Source organism: Xenopus laevis, chromosome 6S, assembly GCF_017654675.1.
Source record: "Xenopus laevis strain J_2021 chromosome 6S, Xenopus_laevis_v10.1, whole genome shotgun sequence".
Classification (NCBI taxonomy): Eukaryota; Metazoa; Chordata; class Amphibia; order Anura; family Pipidae; genus Xenopus; species Xenopus laevis.
In genome coordinates, this window is record NC_054382.1 from 46474281 (window position 1) to 46498361 (window position 24081).

The 24081-nt window shown below is 36.3% G+C and overlaps 1 long non-coding RNA gene across 1 annotated transcript; it reads right to left on the minus strand.

Annotated features, from left to right (window-relative positions):
- Nucleotides 1-205: 205 nt before the first annotated feature.
- LOC108719990 lies at nucleotides 206-23293 on the minus strand. Its single transcript, XR_001936289.2, has 5 exons — nucleotides 23133-23293; nucleotides 21765-21834; nucleotides 4347-4455; nucleotides 2559-2693; nucleotides 206-530 (listed from the first exon to the last, which is right to left on the minus strand). It is a non-coding gene; the product is annotated as an uncharacterized LOC108719990 (long non-coding RNA).
- Nucleotides 23294-24081: the final 788 nt, after the last annotated feature.

A 24081-nucleotide genomic window follows, 5' to 3' on the forward strand; every position in this document is an offset into this window, starting at 1 on the left:
GCAGGGAGAGACTCAGGCAGGAAGTGATGTCACACCACGTTAATACTGAAGCTCCAATCCTAAACAAACACAGAGTTTCTAGAGCTGTTGGAGTTAATCTATTGGCAATAAAATGCCTCCATAGCTTTCCTTCTCCTTTAAACAAAGAACAACTTGATAAGGCATTGATAATTTCTCCTGTAAAAAAAACAAACACTCAAGACAGCCATTGTACTAAACCCACATTTCTGAGCTTCTAAAAATGGAAAGTTTATTTATTTCAACATGATAGGAAAGACAAACATTGCATATGTGATATGAACATATTTTTACTATATTAATATAAGATTACAAAAGGACCAGTATCTTCTGATACTTTTATAGTTATTATCAACAAATAGCCAACACATTCCACAACACTGTACAATTAAATGGGTATATACATTGCGCATACAGATTACCTGCAAAAATACACAAAACCAAGAGGTAGAGAGCTTGCAATTCAAAAGGATGATGTGACACAAGATGTGGGGATGAGCAAGAGCAGGAATCTGTAAGGTGAGAGATGCGAGTTCTGCATTTAGCAGGTGGTAACAGTATACAGTACATAATAAAGGACATTTAGGCTAGATTTGGTATCTCTAAATCTGTTTTAAAGGAGAAGGAAAGCTATGGAGGCATTTTATTGCCAATTGATTAGCTGCAATAGTGCAAGCTTGAATGCTATATTTATTCTGTAGAATGTTTTACCATACCTGAGTAAAAAGCTCTAGAAACTCTCTGTTTGTTTAGGATAGGAGCTGCAGTATTAACATGGTGTGACATCACTTCCTGCCTGAGTCTCTCCCTGCTCTGGGCTCAGATTACAGCAGAGAAGGGAGGGGTGGGGGGAGAGGAGCAAACTGAGCATGCTCTTGCCCAGGGCAATGTGGTTTAAGCTGAAGGCAGGAAGTCTGATACAGAAGCCCATGAGTACACAATAGATGGAAAGAAATGCAGTGTTTCTTTTGACAGGGGACTCAGAGCAGCATTACTTTGGGGGTTTACTGGTATATTTAGATGGACCTTTCTGATAAGGCTTACTTAGTTTTAACCTTTCCTTCTCCTTTAAGAGAAAATTTGAATCTCATTGTATTATATATTCTTGATTAAAGCTCTTACTTTATTACATATTTGGATTCATTTATGTCTGCAAGTGCAGTAACCAAAGTGCAATTACTGTTTTTTCCCCAACAATGCAACAATAGGGTGATTAGCTTGGTGCAATTGAGGTGCAGGTCCAGACCAGATGTCAGACATCTAAAACTGACCAGGTTGTCTAAGCTCCATAGACAGTAACTAATTAATGAACTGCTGGGGGCTGTTTGGGCCTTTGTGTACTTAAAGGGGAAGGAAACCTAGTCGGCGCAAAACCCCCACCCCCCCTCCCGTTTGTTGCCCACCCTCCCTCCTCCCCCCTGGCCTACCCGTCCCGCTGGGCAAATGCCCCTAACTTGTTACTTACCCTTCTGCGCAGGTCCAGTCCAGGGAGTTCACAGACGCCATCTTCTTCCACGCGATCTTCTTCCTGCTTTGAACGGCGCATGCGCAGTAGGATCATTTCGCCGGTACGATCTACTGCGCATGCGCGTGACTTTTGGCGCATGCGCAGTAGATCCGTACCGGCGAAATGATCCTACTGCGCATGCGCCAAAACGCCGTTCACAGCAGGAAGAAGATCGTGTGGAAGAAGATGGCGTCTGTGAACTCCCTGGACTGGACCTGCGCAGAAGGGTAAGTAACAAGTTAGGGGCATTTGCCCAGCGGGACGGGTAGGCCAGGGGGGAGGAGGGAGGGTGGGCAACAAACGGGAGGGGGGGTGGGGGGTTTGCGACGACTAGGTTTCCTTCCCCTTTAAAATGCCAGCGCCTAGTTTGAATTTCAGTCACAGCCTGTTGTGGTGTAACTAACACAATCGAAAACAGCACAAGTTAAGTATGCAATTCATTTCAACTCGGTTGCAAATCCTTAAAATATCTTTGCAGTCTGTTGGGCATCATTTCCTGTGTTTACTGAGTGAGTGATTATATGCCCTATTTTTTCAGTGCAACTCAACTATGGTGATTGACAAAATGTGCTGAGGGAACCATGGAGCCACCAACTGCTCTGGAGGAGGCGTTAGCTCAAGGGTTCACCTGCACAAAATATATATCATACCCCCCCCCCCCCCCACTGGGCACTTAATCACAGGCTAAGCCAAGGACCAAATGTCACTTGAATAGAATGGTTTAATACAATGATGATGGCCCTCAACAAAGAACCAAGACAATCTTCATCTTTGCATGTCAGTTAACATCAAAATTAGCAGTTTTGTGAATCATAGCCATTGTAGTAAAATGTTCCCAACGCACACACATTGCCATATAAGGCAAAAATGAATCACAACATTAAAGATAGTTAACGATATTTAGAAATGCATTCAATTCAAATGTAATGTGTCTTCTAGAACACACAGCCCAGCTGTGTCACTCTGGCAGTAATAATGTGAAAGGCAAAGAACAGGCAATATTTCCAGCATCTGCCAAATCACATCCTCTTACCAAGAATTCCAGGCTGCACCCCCACAATGTGATAGATGAGAAGGTTTAGACATCCTGACAGATATTCATTCATGCTTTGCTGTTCTTTTACAGGTGTGGCTTTTTCAGCTGTCTCTTTCAATGTACATAACTACCCTGAAAACAAGCAAATGCAAACAATTCTGACTCCATAAAATATATAACAATTTTTGTGTTGATAAAGTATTGGAAGTAATACAGTAAGAAGAATGTGTTCTTTATACCAGATACACATTGAAGCTGACATTTTTTTAGACACTATTAAGGAACTATACTGTAAATACAATGATCAAATAACTGTATAGACGTTAGAGTTGATTTTTACAAACATGCAAATGATTCCGTATGTAAGTATATATGTAAAGTATATAATTTAGCATCTTATATAAGTATCATTGAGCATGTCATCAAAGACTTTACAAAGGAAGATGACTCAAAAGAAAGACTAGAATATATTATTATTATTATTATTATTATTATTGACCTAGTTTAATGTGGAAGCTATTTAATAAAGATTATAAAGCCTGGAGTAAGTAGGCAGTAGTTAATTTGAGAAATAGGGGAATGTAATTAAAGTCGCAAAGTGCAAAACAATTTGCGCTAATAAGACTAAAAAGCCACATCTCGCAATGTAATATTGTTCCTTAAACTGTTATTGTATTGTGAATTGTAATTATGCATTGTAAATTGTAATTGCGCACTCTTAAGAAGTGCTTGAAGGTGTCGTAATCTTTTGGAACAAACATAACTACTTTTTCAGTAAGAAGTTTTATTACATTGACTGCGCATTGTCGCAAACTATAAAATTCGCAAATGGTCTTCCAATGTCGGAAGTGGTCGCAAAAGCTATATTAAATTCGTGCAAAGCAAAATTTGTTCTCGCAAAGGCATAACTTTTCACATTGCGAATAGTAGCGACTTATATTACATTCCCCCCTTTGAGTCCTAAAAAAGCTGCTGCCAAACAAGCAAAATGGAAGTGTCCAATAGTGGCCATAATGAAGTTAAGGCAAAAGACTTCACAAGAAGCAGAAAAAAGATTTATGATGTTCAGCTGGGGCGGGGCATCTGTATGACACTATTATTGTGCCAAATTAAGAAATGAACATAATCATGGCCAGACTCAAAGTGGGTGCCTTTGCTCGAGGTACCAATGTAAATAATGTATACCTTGCTTTAATTTATAAAATGTATTATATCAGATTTGTGCAAAGTTGTAAAAGTGCTTCTTTTTGGCAAATTAAATATTTAACAAATGTAATACCTTTACTTCCAGCAGTTATCCATCCTCAGAAACTTTTCTTTCTTTTTGTTTGGTTTTACTGTATTTATTGAACTTATTGAATGTATGTCTACCTATGGTAATTGCCAGATAGTAGGTACTTTTGGATAATATACCCACCTACTGTAATAGTAGGAGGAGGAGTTTTACAACCAAAAAAGTAGGGATGCATATGCAAATGTGGTAGAGGAAGGGTTAAAAAGAACAGTACATGGAAAAATCTGCAACTTTTTTGCGTGCCTTGTGATTCGGCTCGGCCAGGCACTTGGATTCAGAAAATCTGAATCCAGAAGAAAAAGGCCAAATCTTGGCTGAATTCTGAACAGATTCAGTGCATCCCTACAAAAAATGCTAAAAGGCAATTGTCCTTTACATGGTAAATTATTTTTTTCAATTACATAAATCTGGCCGACTATACAGAGACTATTTTCTACCCTCTTGGGCATAAGAAATCCCCTGGCAATAACCGGTAATTATAGGGTATTTACCTTGTTTACCTTTGTTGTTCATTAACACCTGTACGATAAACAGGAACGTTTTAGCTGTAACTCCTGTTGATGGGCTTTCCAACAGCCGGACTATATTCATAACAAATTTCTGAAATGCATGAGAGAGTATAGCTAAATAAAATTATTTGTGCTGGAATCAATAGGGTAGTTCCTAACAAAAGAACAACATAATAGGGATGGGAGGGGGGAAATCTTCATAGCATATAACATTTATATAATTGATATCCATATAAAGTGTAATGTACAACAGGTCAGATCAATGAGAACAACTTACCTATGAGTAATAGCACACGGGACAGGTTTAAAATCCTATGGATATCAAAATACTGAAAATTGTGCCATTGTCCTAAAGCTTTAGCTCATGAAAAGTCAGCTGGGTAAGTCAGATTTAAATAAGGAAATGCCTTTTTCTAAATTGATTTGAATTTGATCCAGTGATAGGCTGTCAGGAGGCCTATCGGCTCCCACCAGGGAGTAGTCTGGACCAGGGAGGAAGCTTAGGGTAGAAGTCCAGGTTCGTGGTATCAGAAAAGGGTCAGGCGAAATCGTGGTCAAGTTCAGGCAAAGTGTTCAATCAGTCAGGCGATGAGGATCAGAATCAAAGTCAGGCAGGAGTCAAGAAACCAGGAATTAGCAGAGTAGGAATTTAGCGAACCCAGGAACACAAGGCAGAAATTCCTATACTTGGGCATTAAACCGGCGACCTGAGCATCCTTTCTATTGAATTTGGTGCTGGGTCGTGACGTCATTGCGCCGGTCACATCGCCAGCGCCTCCGCTACCCACGTGGATTCGCCATCGCAGAGGGCGGACGCGCTGACCGACGCTCATGGCATATGCTTAGTTAAGCAGATTGCATTACTAAAACTAACAGGCAGTTCCATGAATGGAGCTTCTCCTATGTTGTGTTGTACTGAAATAAATGTTTTTAATTCAAACATAATTTGGTCTCCTGGTATAAATACAAAAGGGAGCAATTTATGGTAGTATTTCCACTCATTAAGAGGCAGATTTATTAAGGTTTGAAGTGAAAATTAGAATCTTTTTTTTGGTCAAATTTTTTTCACTCAAATTCAAATAGTGAATTATCCAAACTTGATTCAAGTTTTATTTCAAATTTTGAGATTTATCAACTCTGGCCCTTTAAGAACTCAAATTCAACTATTCACCATCTAGAACCTGCCGAATTACTGTATAAGTCAATGGGAGAGGTCCAGGGATCAGTTTGGTGATGTTTGTAGCCTTCCTGACAATCAAGTTTTTTTTAATTCAAATCGAGTTTTTATAATTCGAATCAATTTCGATTCAAGTTTTCAAGTCGTTTAAATTAGTTTGAGTTTAAAAAATTTGATGTTGTTAGATTTCAACTAGTCGAATTTCAAATTTATGGGAGTTAAGGGGAGTTTAAAAAAACTCACATGAATTGTGTATAGAACATCCCATATTAATATACTAACATTAGGCAGCCTAAAAACATTCTGATTAAAAGAGAAGAATCATACAGTAGTAGGAAAGTTGGTGACAACCAACAGATAGTGATGAAGTGGAAATATACAATATGTAGACTTTAAAAAAAAATGTATTAATTAATTATGGAGCAGATGTATTTAATGATAAGGATGAGCTTATACTAGGTTTGGTGAATACATATCCTAAACTTTGAGGCATGTAAAGGAGTAATCATGATGAATGGTGCAGGGTAAAGAAGAGATAAGCCCTGTGGCATGGAGATAATGAAACACTGGAGAAGCTAAGCAAAACAGTGTTATGTGTAGAGGATTGCTGCTGGTAATGATGTATGGGAAGTAGAAGAGTGAAACAATAAGGTACATAAAGGTGGATTATAAAGAGGCTATTATAAAAGAGGTGGGGATGTAAATTAGGCAATATCAGAAATGATTTAGGGTATTAAAGGGGAAATTGCTATAATGACTAGGATAAATGGCAAGAAAAGTAAGTACAAAAGTGCACTGCACAAAATTATGTAAATACAGAATGGTAATATATAGAAATATTACTGATCATAATTTTAACAATGTTTGGCCACTTTCTCCTTATCCATCATTATTGCTTCCTCTTAAAACCAATATCATTTCCAGCTGTGTAGATACTTATATTTAGGAATTATTTATTAAAGTCTGATTTTTTTTTCTGGTCTGACTTTTTAAAGGTAAAACACAATTTTCTGAACCAAGATGGTGTTAAAAGTCCAAATAAAAAAATACTCCAGCTCAAACCTGCTGAGTTCATGTAGAAGTCAATGGCAGATTGAAGATATCATTATCTGCACTGGGTTTCATTCAATAATCCAAAGATTTAAGTGACAAATTTAAAAAAACAAAACGTATGATTCAGATTTTTTCATGATTTTATCCAGTCTTTTCAAGAAAAATGTGTTGATAAATAGGGGGAAAAAGTAGGTGCGGATTTGGTCAGTGTGGTTTTGAGAAAATAGCCTGAAAATGTTGGATTTTGATAAATAACCTAAATGTTGATACGTTTGCACCATAAACAGCTTTAACATTCAATATTTCTATCCTTTATGTCATTAGTGAAATACAAATAGGGCCAAAAGGAGTAAATGCAAATGTTGAAATTGCTGGCCTTTTCATGTAAATGTTATTTCATACAATGAATTGCCCAGTACATTATTTATTACATTTTAAACAGAGGCATTTATACAAATTTAACAAGAAAACAGTGTTACATATCTTACTTCGTTTTCTGTCTGTTCCTAATAAATCAGATTGCATTCTTCATTAATATTTTAATGAACTGGAATGAAGTGAAGAAGTGAAGATCAAGTAAATGAGACAAGTCTGTTGCATAGCATTTTAAATTATCCCCAGTCAGGCCCCTAACTGCAAGCCACTAAGGCTGAAATTGTGATTATTTTTGCAAGTTTTAGCCTGTAATTGAAAATACAATGCATATCTATTTATAATCTTACATGTATGCTCAATTAAATCTCCACTATCAGTCCCTTTCCCAGTGGCATATACAGTGTTATTTTCCTGTCATGGGTACACAATCACACAAAAGGGTCTATTTATTGCAAATCCATAAAATTCCATAAAAACTCAAATTGAGGTTTTTCTAGAAAAAAAACTTGAATGTCAGGAAGGCTATTAACATCTTCAAATGGGTCACTGGACTTCTGCCATAGACTTCTAGGTTTTTAGGTGGCGAATAGTCGAATTCTAATAGTTTCCAGGGTCCAGGTATGATAAATCTCGAATTTGAGTTTGGATTATTCCCGACTCGAATCTGTGAATTTTGACCAAAAATCCAACTCGAAAATTCAAATTTTAATTTCCAATTCGAACTAGGGATGCACCGAATCCACTATTTTGGATTCGGCCGAACCCCCGAATCCTTAGCGAAAGATTCGGCCGAATACCGAACTGAATCTGAATTTGCATATGCAAATTGGGGCTGGGAAGGGGTAAAACATTGTTTACTTCCTTGTTTTGTGACAAAAAGTCCCGAGATTTCCCTCCCGCCCCTAATATGCATATGCAAATTAGGATACGGATTCGGTTCGGCCAGGCAGAAGGATTCGCCCGAATCAGAATCCTGCTGAAAAAGGCCGAATCCTGGCCGAATCCCGGACCGAATCCTGGATTCGGTGCATCCCTAATTCGAACCTTAATAAGTCTGCCCTTTAAGGTATGGTGATCAAAATTACAGGAAGACCCCTTATGTGAAAAACCCCAGGTCCTGAGCATTCTTGTTAACAGGTCCAATAACTGTAATTGACATAAACAAAACACATCAATTGCATTGTAAACCACACTTTCAAGCGGCATATGTAGCTCATACTTGCTCCCATATTAGTTATGCACAGTGAGAAGTATTAAGTATTCAGAAAAGGCAATGGCCTAAAACTTTTTTCGTATTCCAGCAATAACCAAGAAAGAACATGTAGCTAATGACCTTTTGGAAACATGCTTTTATTAACATTTTAACTGCCTTGTTTCAAATTAAAAATAAACATATTGTGCCATAAAGCATTAAAGGGCAAGGCATTATGTCCTTTTTATATCAGAACTACATATTTTCTAACATTCCATTAAAACCTGACATAGCCTTAAGATACAATTTACCGCTGCTTAGAAAAAATTTATGTGTTCTGAAAACAATCCACAAAATGTATGTTGTCCCTGACTGTATTTTATTGTGTAAGTAAGGTAACAGCTCCTGATATTCAGAAGAAAAATGAGACTGGTACCAAAGGCCGTGTGACCAGTTTAATCCATATTACGGCTTTACTTACAAGATAGATAACATTGGAAAGAAAAGAGGACTTTCAGTGAAAATAAATGTATTATTTATTAAAAACCGACCATCTTTAAAAACCATAGTCTTTAAAGAAAATGCCTCTAATACCTCAATTCTATTATTCTGTTGCTATTTTTGTACAATTGACTGCTTGCTGACGCCAAAAGCCACTAAAACTTCATTCACCCCATAAAAAGGAATGGGGGCATTTTAGCCTTTTTCATTAGCGGTTGGACAAGGTCAGTCACTATAATGTGCTTTTGGACCTAAGCAGGTTATAAAATGACACTGTTAAAGATGAAAGAACACTATAAGGGGCACATTTACTAAGCTCGAGTGAAGGATTCGTAGTAAAAAAACTTTGAAAATCAAAGTATCTTTTTGGGTACTTCGACCATCGAATAGGCTACTACGACCTTCGACTACATCTTCGACTTCAATTCGAACTAAAAATCGTTCGACTATTCGACCATTCGATAGTCGAAGTACTGTCTCTTTAAAAAAAACTTTGACTACATACTTCGGTAGTTTAAACCTACCGAGGTGCAATGTTAGCCTATGGGGACCTTCCCCATTACTTTTCTAAGGTTTTTTTTGATTGAAGGAAAATCCTTCGATTGATGGATTTAAATCCTTCGAAGCGATCTAACGATTTTTCCTTCGATCGTTCGATCGTAGGATTTGCGGTAAATCCTACGAATTTGGCACATTTACTAAGGGTCGAATATCGAAGGTTAATAAACCCTCGAATTCGACCCTCGAGGTAAAATCCTACAAATTCGAGGGTTTATTAACCCTTGATATTCGACCCTTAGTAAATGTGCCTCTAAGTATCTAGTGAAGCCTAAATCTAACAACAACATGCAACATAGTATATTTGTATTTATCCAGTACTACAAATTAGGTTTTTGTGAATTTTTTTTTGTATTTAAAAAATGTTAGCATGTTTGGTGCGTAGGTTGAGGCATATATACAAACATCAATGTTCAGCCTAAAGTAAGACTTTGTAGTAGTGGAGTGGGGAGGAATCCTTTGTGTCAGTGACAGGATGCAACAGCGCACATGTCATATAACTGGATCAGATATGAAAAGGTAACATTTATGGTCTAAAAGTATTCTCCATTGCCATTCTCCAGCTGAATGCTGGAGACAATTTTCTGTACTATAGTTATATTTATAATGTTGTAATCTTACTTCTTTTCTGTGGGTGGTTCTTACCCTTTCCCATGCCCTAACCTCTGGTATCCCATAATGTGTCATATGGAAAATAAATTAAATAAGCTTGAGGTAACCATAGCAATTAAAGAACAAAACATAAATCCAAGGACAGCAACAGAGGAGGAAATATCAAGGTCTGTGCTTTTTTCTTTATAGTCTTATGCTATGAATACAGAGTTTGTCAGCAGATCAGCCAATAGCATTAACCTGCTTTGGAAATAGAATGCAATGTACCAATAGGGTGAAAAAAGACTCAATAAGTTGTGGGGAATTACTAAAATATAGGATATTGACTAATACAGACACATACATTTGAGAGACATTGGGAAACACATTCATATATTTTGGAAATCTCATATATTACAGGATATACCTGGCTTAGAAGAACAAGGGGAGAATTAGTAAAAATACATCTTGCCGCATTTTCGTAAAAGGAAAATCACCAGTTTTGTATTCTATTGCAAATAATTATTTGGGGCATATTTAGCAAAGGGTAATACATTGTTTCAGATGAAGACTGCATCGCTAAACCTTTGTTAATCTTTAACTATAGTTTAACAAGCAGTTGCATTGTTACAGATTGCATAGGGTTAACGATAACTGATCAATTGCTGCCAAAGTCCTAAAATAATAGCATTTTAATAAATCACTTTATTCAGTTTTATACATGTGGAGCCTGCCAGACACTTTTTGTGCGGTGGATAATTTTTTAAAGAAAACTGCTCTAATCTGGCATATATTCATACATATAATATATGGTGCAGCTGTTTTCTGTCTGATATACACCAGTTTTGCCACAATTTTAATAAGAATTGGATGTACAGTGGGTTTAACATTTTTATTAATCACTGCATCAAAATTGCCTCTTCAAGTCTATGACATATCCCCTGATCTACTTCTCAAGCCACCTCAAACAAAGTAGCATTATTAGAATTAGGTTGAAATTCTTCCCTTTCTTCAAACACACTGGCATTTTAATGGTGAGTTTAGTTCTACACTGTTATTTATATGTACTGTATACTATTAAATAAGACATGGCAGTGTTTTAGCACTTTACTGTATTTTCACTGTATCAGAGCATTTAAAGTTGTCACATAGTTTAGTTGTGACCAGTTTTCAGCCTGAACTGAACCACATATTAATACATAGATATTAGATTAAATACTATTTTTGTGCAAAATTAAATGTAACTATTATAAATATGCCTTGTAAAATCCTGTCTGAAAGCCAGAAATACCTATTTTGTATGTATACCACAGAAGGGCTTTTCACTCCCATCAAGTCATATAAAGTAAGATGTCCAAGGAGGACCAAGTTCCATTTAGAAAATCAGACTCCCTGGGTATTTAAAAGTATCATACACACAACGGTAGCAACTTCCATTGAATATAATACCAAAATATAGTGCCTAAACCTTTTTTAACTATTAGGTAGAAGGACAGAAAATCTGTAAATTGGTGTGGTGGAAGGGTGGAATGCGGGTTTGCGCTGATCAATGGAATTAGGCAGAAACAGTTATAGGCAGGACGTATCGATCTTCTAACATCGGCATTGGAAATAGTTACGCTAATTTAATAGTAGCCAAGATAGCCTCCTAGATCTATCAAGCGGGACGATCTTTGCTCTCTTCCTGTTCCGACCTCCGACACATAATAATACTGCGATCTTATCACTGTGATATCTGCTCTCCCCGCAACCATTCCGTTTACCAAGCACTATTTATCAGAGGATGTTGGTCCTGTATTTAAAAGTATGACATACACTATGACTTCCTCCCTTTTCAAATGGTTTGCCTGAAATAGCAATGCATATCTCTGTGATATCCATCTTGTACATCTGAAAATGTTAATCAAACTACTGAAAATAAATACAATATAATGGAGAATAATGAATCATATCAGATCAGAAATCACGGGGCAATATACAACAACATTTTCTGGGACCACCCGACCCCACCACATGCATGAGCACTAAATATTCATTGGTGACCAGGAACTCTCCTACAAGGTAGAAAATCCATGGGTAGCTAGATCCCGCCCCCTACAAGTTAAAACTTTTTGTGGCCAGGGCCCCCCAACAAGTTAAAACAACCATTGGTGGTCAGACGCCCCATCAAAAATAGTGGTTCAGGGGCCCAATAGTGAGGTGGCGAGTGGTTCCGTTTAAAAAAAAAACCAAAACATTTGTGTTGCCTTGAGAACTTATTCATTCTCCTTGGCGATGGCAGCTTCTTCGGATTTCTTTGGTGGTTTAAGTGTTGACCTGCTTTACCTTAAGTGGGTTCTGGCTAATCCGAGAAGTGAAGCTCAGCCTGGCCCCTCTTTTGGAATTAAAATCTACCAGACCCAGGACATCTATCCGCCCTGTGCCCCCTGATGGTGGCCCAGCATATCGGTATTCATTTTTACAGCATCTTATATTTTTTCTTCCGAACAATAGTTTTGAAAAAAACATTAAGACATATTTGCAGAATGTAATATTTAGCAGGAGCCCATCCTCCTCTATATGTTTAGTCAGTTTGAATTAACTGTCTTGTAAAATTGTTTCAGAAACATCAGTACTCGTTACCTGGAATCCACTGCAATCTCTCAAGAAATTTCTTTAAAACATAATTTCTTTATTCCATCAAGTTAAAAGCAGTATATAAGCAGACACTGCTTTCAATAGCAGTTGATTTATATTTAAACCAAGTCTTTAATGAATATATCTTTGTTACTTAGAATTGGATTTTCTTACATGTGCTATAAAAAATATTCTAAAAAGGTCTCATTTAAAAATAAAAACTAGAATACACTGCTGTGAAAGGCCTCGCTTAGCAACCTCAAATGTCCTTCAGTGAAAACAGCCAAACCAGCATCATATTCACTGCTCTTTTGCATACAGGAAGGGACATTCATGTTTGCATTTAGATACTAGTGTATATGTTCTAGTTGAGGATACATAGTAAAGCTCAGTTAATTCAATAAACCAACACAAATAGATATAACTGTTTCATTCAAACTGAACGCACCACTTGCAGGAATATAAGTAATGCAAGTTAACCCATTATTTTAGTATATGTAAAACTGGAAATCATTGTAAGGATGCCTCAGATATAATAGGCTCAAAGTATACACGATCATAGGATATTCTTTAATGAATGGCATGGGCCATTTTTTGTACTTGGTCATATTGCATTTGCTGTGTGCAAATAACAGCTCCTGCACAGCCTTTTGGATCTTGAGTTAACTTTATTAATTAGTACAGCATCTAAGAGGCACAGCCTGGGGGAGGAACATGGCATGACAATCCAGATTTTAACAGCTCAGCCTGCAGTCCCAGTTTCTAACTGAAATGTCCTGTGTTTCTCTGAGGTTTTTTGGCAGAGAGCCCAGGACACTGAGCAGCTGCACTTAGATACATTTGTAATGATTTAAGATAAAAAAAAGATACAATTGTAACAGGGAACTGGTTGCCAGTGAGGGGCTTCCAGGAAGAAGGGGTGACAAAAATGGTAGTTCATTGTCGCAGCATTTGACGATGGTCCTGGGAAAACAGAGTGTTAAAGAAGAAACTATGAGGAGTTCCGAAGAGAAAGAGGAACACTGGATAACTGGCCAACTCGGGCATGGGGTTCCCTGGTGGCAAAAGGAAAAATACCATTGAGTCTGTGTACTGTGGCTGATGGGTAAACAAAAGTCATGAGGGGTGCAGCGGTACCAGACCCGGATTTGTGGAAAGGCCACCAAGGCCCGGGCCTAGGGCGGCAGGATTTTAGGGGGGCGACATGTTGCCCAACCACATCCTCAGAAACACTGGGGATGCTCAGGAGATATAATTGTTTTTTAAATTTCCTGTGCTCCAATTCCCATGGCCATGGTTCCGATGATGAATATTTGCGCGAATAAAAGAAAGGGGACAGAGACGACCAACGTCAGTGGGCCTAGGGGTGCCCGCTATATAAATCCGGCCCTCAGCGGTACGGAGGTACAATGCACAGGATAGTGATCCCAGGACAATCTGCCCAAGGGAATCAGGACAGGTTAGAAATTGGTAGGGTTACAAAACTGATATGGAATGTTAAAAATGTGAATTGTGTTATAAAGTTAATACATTTTACGGCTTATTGATGGTTCAATGTTTTGAGCATGTAAGCTCCGGCCATCATCATCCAACAAAAAATTGGTGTTGTCTGCTTTTTGGGAGAGAGGTTTTGGGGGGCAAGGTCGCAGCCAATTGATCTGTAAGTATAAGGTCCCCCATTTTCTCTCTACTCCAGGCCTTTCACAGTCATGCAAATATCTCTCTTTTAAAGAAACTGTTATCACCTACATGAATATGTAACACTACTGTTTTACTCCAAAAATGGCAAATACAGTAATATGTAGAAAGTATTTAAAAGTATACTTGCTCTTGTACATGCTGTATGCTATTGTATTCGTATAAAAAGACTGACAAAGCCATGCAAGGTCCCTATATGTTATTTAATTTTGCCAAGCCACAGTTTCCAACCAGACACTTGATACCCTTGTGATTTTGGTTATTTATTTTAATTACATGTTTTAAACTGAATAAAGCATTAGGCTTCTCCTGCAGGGCTAAAAGTACAATTTCTACATTCCAAAGAACCAAATAGCACAGTAAATGCATTAAAAGAACAAGCCAAAGCACAAGTCTAATTTACACTGCAATAGCAATCACAAGAGTGCAGGTTTTAAGGCTTTAAAACCCATCTGGAGAAAGCTCAAGACACTGTTCAAGGCTAAATCATTAGAACTACAAACTTATAAAGTATAAAAAAAATTACTATTTTGAATAAAGAAGTCTAAATCCCCAGCTTTTTAATAATACAGTAACTTGATAGGTTCACAGACCCATAGGCATGCAGTATGGAAAAATATTCTGAAAACAACAATACATTTCTTCTATAACCTGGAAGACAAATCTAATAAATGATGAAAAAATTAATGTTGCATTTTAAAAATTCTGCCTTTGTGATCTGTGAATGGATTGTACAATTACGATTGTCATTTTAATTTCAGTAATCTGTGTAATTAAATGCAAAAAGGACATATAATTAATACATTTTTGTTACTTTAAAAGAGCATAGTTTAGATATTTCCTTTAGCTCCTTAACTCTTCAAGTAATTTACAAATCTTTAAATTCCCCAGCAGACACAATAGGGCTCAGAGCACAGTTTGTGAAAAACATCACTTATGAAGCAGCTGCCTGATACAGAAGAACTCTTGGGCTACCAACACCTTTGGATTAGGTGGTAGTTCCAGGGTTCAATACATTAGCAAGATATGGAGAACACACTAGATAAAGCTTTGACAATAATAGGTGACAGAATTCTATAGGGCAAAAAATGGATCCCTGAAGACAAAAAAGGAAGGGAATAAGTGCAATGAGTTTAATTCTGTGTATGTGTATAGGTAACCAAGTAACAATGTTTGTCTGAGGACCAACAGGTTACACAGCAGAAGGAACTATCAATTGATTTTGTTGATAACAGCTTCATGAATTAAGGGGTTATGTAATAAAAGGCACTAAATTTGCCTAGAAGCAGTAACCCATAGCAACCAATCAGCATGTAGGATTTACTTGTCACCTGTTTAAAAGCAAACATATTATTGGTTGCTAATGGGAATGGGTTATTGCTCCTGGGCAAATTTAGTGCCTTTTATAACATATGGGGGTTAGTGTTTAATCTGACCTTCACTTGTGTATTTTGCCATATCAATTTAGGGGGAATGTTATTAAAATTTGCAAGTATTATTTAAAATAGCATTTTTGGCGAATGTTTAACACTGCCTGCAATGTAAAATGATTCGCTAGCGAATATTAAATTGCTAAGAAAAAGTTAGCTTAACACCTGCTTATTAATATTTAGTGGCAAAATATGATTTGCAATGGCGAAATGTTATTACATACACTGCGAATGTTTGCAAAAGCCATTTGGTTATAGTGAGGAAGTCATTGAGGTCTGTAATAGGTCAAAAAGGACTCAAACATTCGTTTGATGCTAATGAAACACATTACATTCCCCCATTAGTATATTAGCAATTCAATCTTATTCAAGTGGCTTTAGCAATCAATATTAACATAGTACTAATGGCTTGATCTGCGTAGGGCTCTCCATTAGGGACATATCAGTGATATTAATTTTAAGCAGCGCATGCACAAAAAAGATATGCTTGTTTGGCAAGGTTGCCAAAAAAGAGGAGTTTTGCCCAATTGGTAAATAATTCATGAATTCAAAAAAAAAAAGCTAAATGAAGAGTTGCAAAGTTGCACATGATATTCCCAAAGGTCCAAATCCAAGTTATTGCTTTACAAAGTATTTGCTATAAACTTTTTTGCAGAGCAGGTTGTGACACAAGAGTTACTACTCTTATATATACAGTATATATATATATATATAACAAGAGGGAAAGAATTTCCAATACTGTACATTCCTAATGCAACAACTGAGATACTCTTTGGCATCTTCTGGAAAGTTGTGCTTAAATACAGAACATGGAAACCATAAAAAGCCTATCTTCTAATTTATGATTGTATTTCTCCCTAATCAGTTTGAATTTACAGTCACTAGTAAAGCCTGGGATGTCCACAGTAAATAATCTTCTTGTTTTGGCAGTGCAAGACTTTCAAATGAATATAGTACATGCCAACACTTTTACAGATGGTAGAAGAAACATATTTATGTTTAAAATACTACCAAAGTTTTCAATCTTGTTAGATGTACAACTACACTATATACTAATAATGTCAAATATTAAACACACAGGTCTTTAGGGATACTACAGAAGTTCAGTGGGTTTTTCAAACTATGGTAAAAATAAAATAAATAGCACAGCACTCTCTTTCTGGTGCATAAAAGTAACTGAAAAAAAGAAACAAAAGTCTTACCGTGAGATTGTGGATCTCTAAATAAGCCATATTATAAGATTTTCCACTAGATTTTTAACTGTAGACATAGGATCATGAAAAGACTCAATTTTACATGCTGTTAGTTAGAAAGAGAAATTAAATACAAATATTTTCATTTTTTTAATTCAGATAAAATACATTTTATACAAATTGTTTAATTCTGAACTGTATTTTATTTGAATTGTCCTTGAATAACTTTAACAACCAATGTATGGGCCATGTAATATATTTACGGGGGAATGTAATAAAAGTCGGAAAGAGCAAAACAATCTGCACCAATAAGAATAAAAATCCACATCCTGCAATGTAATAGTGTTCCTTAAACTGTTATTATATTGTGAATTTTAATTGGAAATTTCAATTGCGCACTCTTAAGAAGTGTTTGAAGGTGTTGTAATCTTTTGGAGCAAACATAGTGACTTTTTCATTAAGAAGTTTTATTATTATTATTATTATTATTATTATTATGACACTTGTTATACTGTTGTATTAATTCATCTCCCAAATAATTAAAATTTAAAAAATTATTTCCTTTTTCTCTGTTATATACAACAGTAGCTTCTGTTTGCTCCCAACTAAGATATAATTAATCCTTATTAGAGGCAAAACAATTCATGAATATGAGCGTCGTATTCATTAGGGCAGAGACAGACAAGAAGATTCGGGGGAGATTTAGTCGCCTGCCCAACAAATCGTTCGTTTTCCGAAGTCGCCCGAACTTTCCTCATGAGACAAATTCAGGCGACTTCGGAAAATGAAGTGCTCCAAGTGCCATCCCGCCAATGATTTAGATTCTAGCCAGCAGGAAGGCTTTTGGGGGAGATTAGTTGCCTGAAGAAGAGCCGATTAGTTGCCGGGCGGCTAGATCTCCAGGAATCTTGGCGTCTGTCCCTGCCCTTAGAGGTGATAAGGGTGAGCCCTACCTATGACAGATGGTAAGGACAAGGTTGACTTCAACCCAAAACAACTGTGCCCTGCATCTTAAACTAGATTATAATTCAGTCACAATGTGCAAAGTGCAAAAGTGTCTCTGCCACTAGTTCTTTGTGCATAATTTTGCACCTCTTAGTGCTCCTGCATATGTGGCATGAATTACATAATTTGTCACTGTCATCTGTCTGTATGCTTAAATTCAATTCCATTGATTATCTAAAGAATATCTAACTTAATACCTCCATTTGTTCTTATGGGAATTGTGTTGCTTTTAATGTAAAAAAATACATTTCATTTTATTATATTGGAAGTTATTCACTTTACTGAGGTTTCAACTTTTTGTATTTAGGGGTTCATATCACATTAATGAATTTAATAGCTATTATCGACTGAGAAGTCTGGTAAAACAGGTGCTATAAAATTTGAAGTAGACCCATTATCAGAATTTCATCTCTTAGGGGCAGATATATCAAAATGTGAGATTAGAGCTCACCCCAGAAAATGCACCCACTTTCTATTCATTCCTATGGGATTTTGAAAAGTATATTTATCAGTGGTCGACAGTCCAGCTCATTTTTTTTGATAATACACATTTTGATAAATCTGCCCCTCAGTAACTGGGCAAAATAAGGAATAAATGGAAATTAGGGAATACACAAAGAGATGCTTCATAATGAAACAGAGAAAACATGTCTCCTGTATCAGTGAGCATATACATTCAAAGCATGAATAAAATAAAAATGGGTTTTGTTACAGAAATAAAAAAGTGCAGTGAAAGCTAATAAAGAATCTAATTAGATTCTTTATTAGCTTTCACTGCACTTTTTTATTTCTGGATAATACTACTTGTGTCTATGACTCAATGAATTGCAACAGGAAAGCTGTCATATAGCAATGTCACATTTCTACTATTGCACAATAGGGACGAGATAGAAAAAAAACAGTAGTAGACACCTTAGCAAAAATGTTCAAATACATGTGCATGAGAAAGCATGTGCTAAGGTACATATTCTACCATGTATTGTACTACATTAAAATAAAATACCTAAAGTACATTTCTTTGTTTACCTAAAACCCACCATCTTCTACTACATCTTGGGCCATGCTGCATTAGCAATATTCCCATTGTCCATATAATAGCTTGTGGAATTGCTTGAATTTTTTTAAATACTTTGCTTAAAAAATAGTTTAGAGTGTTCTATGACCTTCTAACAGAAAGATCCCTCTACTACCTTCCACCGAAAGTGGAAAATGTGCTGGATTGTGCATTACACTACCCCTATGTCCTCTGATACTATTTGCCTACTTGTGCATTGATTTCTACATCATTCAATCATGAAGGAAGAGTTCATTCATTATATAAATATTTGGCGCAGGGAAGATGCTTTAAAATACTCTGAAATTAAGGGGGTTAAACCCAAATGGTAAAAACTCAAATCTGAAAATCTGCCATCTCAGACCTGTCAAGGTCCTGTTTACATCTTTGGCAGGTTTCGCTGAAAATCCAACTTTTTTGGTGGTTTTCGGGCAAAAAGTAAAAAAAAAATCGAGTGATTCGGGAAAAAAGCCAAAAAAATTCTAGCAATTTGGAAAAAAGACAAAGAAATTAGAGAGATTAGTTTTTCCTTAATCTGATTAAATGATTATCTATTTATATCTTATATAGAGTTTTTTCATTAATAAATAAGCTAAAATCGGGCATGGGAGTTTGGTCGTGGTTTTTAAAAATAAAATATGCAATAAATTCGGATATTAGTAAATAACCCCCTAAGTGTTAAACAACTTTCTTCTGGAATTATCTGAACTACTATTACTACTACTACGACTGGACCACTGTAAAATCACTGTAAGCATCATATATATATATTATATATATATATATATATATATATATATATATATATATATATATATATATATATATATATATGACAAATACAAGCTTCCTCTGCACTCAACCCATTTTCAATATATTTAAGAAAGAGACATTTTATGCATATTGCTACTGAAAAATGCCTTACCCTTTAAACAAAACATATTGCAATATATTTAAGCTGGCCAACTACATCAAATATCTGGTACTATCAGTACTATGCTCAATTTTCATCTGATTCATTAAGAATTCTATTGCCTCATTATACATTTTACAAAGGGACTAAGTTTTACCTGCAACTTACTAGCTGCTTTCAAAGTAAAACTCCCAAACTTGGCTGCCCTTTTATTAGAACCAGTGGGATCACCTGACTATAGCTGGGAAGGGCGGGAGCTACAACATGGAGCTGGTCACTGCTCCTGTATAAACTATAACAAACAAGGGAAAGTTGTACTCACCACTAATTTTTAAAATCATTAGGCGGGGGTGCAATGAGGCTGTGACCACAAAATACATATAGACAAATGCAAGAGGTCCTCTGCACTCAACCCATTATCAATATATTTAAGACAGAGACATATATTACTTTGAAAGTAGCTAGTAAGTTGCAGGTAAAACTTGGTCCCTTTGTAAAATGTATAATGAAGCAATGGAATTCTTAATGAATCAGATGAAAATTGAGCATAGTACTGGCCAGATATGGGATGACTTTGACGTAGTTGGCCAGCTTAAATATATTGCAATATATGGACAAACAATCCCTGTTTTGTTTAAAGGGTAAGGCATTTTTCAGTAGCAATATGCACAAAATGTCTCTGTCTTAAATATATTGATAATGGGTTGAGTGCAGAGGAATCTTGTATTTGTCTATATGTATTTTGTGGTCACAGCCTCATTCCCCCACCTAATGATTTAAAAAATTAGTGGTGAGCAAAACTTTCCCTTGTTTTATCTATCTATCTATCTATCTATATATATATATATATAATGATAACATGTTAAGAATTACTAACACATCTGAATGTTTTCTGTGGTTCATTATCCCAAAATCGAACATCATGTGTGTGTGACCTGTAATTTGCCAAAATGTAATACAAGACATGACTCATGCTTTGGTTTATAAGTAATCTTCAATGTAACAACATGAATTGTATAGCTTTTTTGTTTTAATTGTTTTAATACAGAGACAGAATTACATTTTCAAATTCAATTCCTTCAAATCCCACAGATCTGCTAATGAAATCTAAAAAAAAAAAATCGAGCTATTGCCATTATGCTTAGTATGTAAAAAATTACATAGGGGTAAGATGCTGACAGATCCACGTGTTCACGTCCTGTGTTAAGTAGCATAATTTGGATTCGCATGGCAGAATGCTGTTGCCTCCCGCTTTTTTAAGGCTATTTATGAACATGTTTTTAGAGGTTTCATGACAGACAATGACAGCTAAATACATGTTCATTTCACAGCCTTGGAAACTGTCCAGAAAAAAAGGAAAATGTGTTCCAAGAGGCTGTGAAAGGGTTCAATTGTGCTCTTTTTTTCTATTAGGCTTTTGAAACAAAATTTTATTGATCTGCAAAAGATCATCATGTCCTGAGTACAATGTTTATTATGAGTTTCCCTGCCCAAGCAAGAAAATGTTTTTCACTGTGGGCATTGTCAAAAGAAGCAGCAATGTCAAATAGGCATTTAGAGATGACTAGTGCTAATATTTAGATGGCGATTAGGAGTTTTTTTTTTTGACTGAAACTAAAATATTAAAAGATTTGGGTTTTATACAAAGTTATTTTGACAAACAACATATGAGAAACCATTAAATACAACATGAGTTGCTCTCCCTACACTTTAAAATATTTAAGGCCCCACAAAAGCATTTTTTTATCAACTACAAGCATCTAAATTCTAAACTTACTTAGTTTACAACCACTGGAAAAGTTGGTTGTAGCTTGCCACTAGATTAAATTGTAATATTTAGATACCATTTACATGTTATCCTGACATCAATTAAAGCTACAATGTCAGTTCATCACTCTGTGTCTTATTTTCTTGCTACTATTTCAATTCTAGAATGAAAGCTGCTTGACAAGATACTGTACTGCTGCAGGCTACTGTTATTGGATAATGCCAGAAGGGCTATTACAGTGGAGAATTTCTAGAAAGGACAATAAAGAATTCTTACCTCTTCATTAGCACAGTGTAAGTAGCCAGGGAAATGTTTCAGCTTTCTCTGGAGTGCTCCTTCTTTCCTCCTGTAATCAAGTGCAAAGATCAGCATTGATCCTTACAATCCAAATCACTGAGATCCCTACATAACAGCAAACAATAGTAAAAATATACTATATACATATAAATATAACTGCCACAATGTGTTGTAATGGGAATACAGCTGAAATATATTTCCAGCATACCATACAGTATATAAATTAGATATAAAGTTTAAGATGTTTATATAGATGGATAGCAGGATATTGCAATCAACCTTGAGTAGCAATGTGAGGGCCATGGAACAGCAATGATTAGAGGCATGTTCAAGTCATACAGTGAATGCCAGAAAATGGCTTGCAGCACAAAACAGTTTGCAGAATCCCTTCCATTATAAATATGAAGACAATGCTAGCTCATATTGATAACTAATTTTTTCAATTATGTTACGATTCCTTTCATTATGGAAATCTTGGCATGTACAGGAATAACTATCATGTTCTTTCTTGAAAGTCACAGTCCTTTAATACATATAAAGAGCATCGAGGAAAGCAATAAACCAATGTATGGGCCATGTAATATATTTACGGGGGAGTGTAATAAAAGTCGCAAAGAGCAAAACAATCTGCACCAATAAGAATAAAAATCCACATCCTGTAATGTAATAGTGTTCCTTAAACTGTTATTATATTGTGAATTTGCATTCAATGTTGCATTCAATGTTGCATTCGTCGCTGGTCAACACAAAATATAACAGGGTTTCTGAACTTTTCTGTACCAATACAAGTTGCAGACCAAATGCAAATTCAAGCTTTCAGTCTCATTTCTCTTAAAAGGGGATCATATTTACTTCAGATGTACTATCATAGGTGCTAAATTGCTGCCAGTCCAGTTGGCAGCAGCAACCAACCAGCAAATTGTCCCTGGCCAGTCAGTGAAATATGGACATGTACGTGAGTGGTCAATAGAACAAAAGTGAAGTTTTTAGGTTTCTGTGTAACACAACAATGTTCCTTTGGGATGCCTCTTAAGACAAATAATTTTCATTTGGGTCAGAGTTGAACTTCTACTTGCGTGGACAAACATGCCCTTGCCCAACTTCTTCTAGGAAATCATGGCACACAAACAGGGATCAATGTTTTAAATACAAGTCAATATATTGTTATAAAAACCTTAGAAACATGTTCAAAATAAGTTAGATTTTGTACTGAACCCCTGCAATTTGGTATTGTTGCATTTTATATTATCACCCATTAATTAAAAACATTAGTGTCATAAAAGAATTTTAGCTTCTGCTGATTAACCACACTTTTATGAACTCCACAGAAAAATACACATTACTTACTTGGGCAGAAACTGCATAAATCAGTTCTCCAAGTGTTGGCAGGAGCAATTGTTTCATCTTGTTGTTCCTAACAGTGTCTCTCACCATCTCAGTAAGCAAGGAGATAGCCTGCAAAATGTTACAGATATACATAAATAAATAGCATATTGGCATGAGCACAAGTTTAAATATAAGTAACATTTCATTAAAGGAATTGTTCAGTGTAAAAATAAAAACTGGGTAAATAGATAGCCTGTGCAAAATAAAAAATGTTTCTAATATAGATAGTTAGCCAAAAATGCAATGTATAAAGGTTGGAGTGATTTGATGTATAACAAGTCAGTCAGAACCTGCTTTTCAGCTCTCTTGGTTTACACAGACTGGTTACTAGAGATGTCGCGAACTGTTCGCCGGCGAACTTGTTCGCGCGAACATCGGGTGTTCGCGCTCGCCGGAAGTTCGCGAACGTCGCGCGACGTTCGCCATTTTGGGTTCGCCATTGTTGGCGCTTTTTTTTGCCCTCTCACCCCAGACCAGCAGGTACATGGCAGCCAATCAGGAAGCTCTCCCCTGGACCACTCCCCTTCCCTATAAAAACCGAAGCCCTGCAGCGTTTTTTCACTCTGCCTGTGTGTGCTGAAGAGATAGTGTAGGGAGAGAGCTGCTGCCTGTTAGTGATTTCAGGGACAGTTGAAAGTTTGCTGGCTAGTAATCGTTTTGATACTGCTCTGTTATTGGAGGGACAGAAGTCTGCAGGGGTTTGAGGGACATTTAAGCTTAGGTAGCTTTGCTGGCTAGTAATCTACCTTCTACTGCAGTGCTCTGTATGTAGCTGCAGTGGGCAGCTGTCCTGCTTCTGATCTCATCTGCTGACTGCTGCAATAACAGTAGTCCTTGTAAGGACTGCTTTTATTTATTTTTTTGTTGTTTTACTACTACTACTACTACTACTACTACTACTACTACTACT